This window comes from Athene cunicularia (genome assembly GCF_003259725.1).
Source record: "Athene cunicularia isolate RWA chromosome 3 unlocalized genomic scaffold, athCun1 chr3_part1, whole genome shotgun sequence".
Classification (NCBI taxonomy): Eukaryota; Metazoa; Chordata; class Aves; order Strigiformes; family Strigidae; genus Athene; species Athene cunicularia.
In genome coordinates, this window is record NW_020799097.1 from 103,228,537 (window position 1) to 103,229,431 (window position 895).

Here is an 895-nt window from a genome sequence, read left to right on the forward strand (position 1 = left end):
GGGGAAAAAAAAAAAAAAAAAAAAAAAAAAAAAGTCACCGGCTCCTCTTCTGTCTGAGCCCCTCCGTCCTGCAGACCGCTATTCAGATTGGTGCTCGGAGAGGACAGAGACATCGACATCCTCCCTCCTCTTCCCACTTTAACTAGCCTCCCGTTTCAGTTCATGGGCACTCTCATTTCAGGTACAGAAAAAGTTTTCCCTTCTGGGTAGCCTCGGTTCTTGGAACCTGACTCAGCCCGTCTGCCTTTTGCTGGTTTTAACGACCTTCTGGTGATCCACGCCACGTTTTGCACCCCCCCAAAAAAAAAAAAAAAGAGGGTACAAATGGTCTGTGCTGACCAGATCCACTTAGAATAATTAATAATCATAATGACATGTCTTTTTGTTTTGGTAGTGAAGTTTAAGTGTATAGAGAAAAAGGAAAGGAAAAGCACTGCACTCCCTTAAAAAGAATCTAGATCATCATACCGAGGAAAGTGAAATACCAGAAGCAGAAAATAACTTCTCTGTCCGCATATCCAAAACCTAGTCCCTACTCTTTTCATTTAGCTCTCTTTCTCTCTCTTCCCTCCCCCGTCACTTGATGCCCTATATACTTGCTGTCTGTTTTTGCAAAGCACATACCTCTTGCTTAAACAGATAATGCAGCCATCTTGGTAACTTTATCCTAGAGTTTCTAATTGCGTTTTCCCCTTATTTATTTTTAGTTTAGCAAGTTGTAGCTTTGGGGCTTGCTCCGTCTTGCATGTGATAGTCCTAGGATGCCAGCCAAGTTATCTGAACCCCACGCTCGGTGCAGCTGCCTCCCTTTCTTCCTTTATTCTTAAATGACAGCATCAGGTACAGGACATCCTGGCAGTCAGAGCCATTTTATTATTGTAATTATGGCACCATG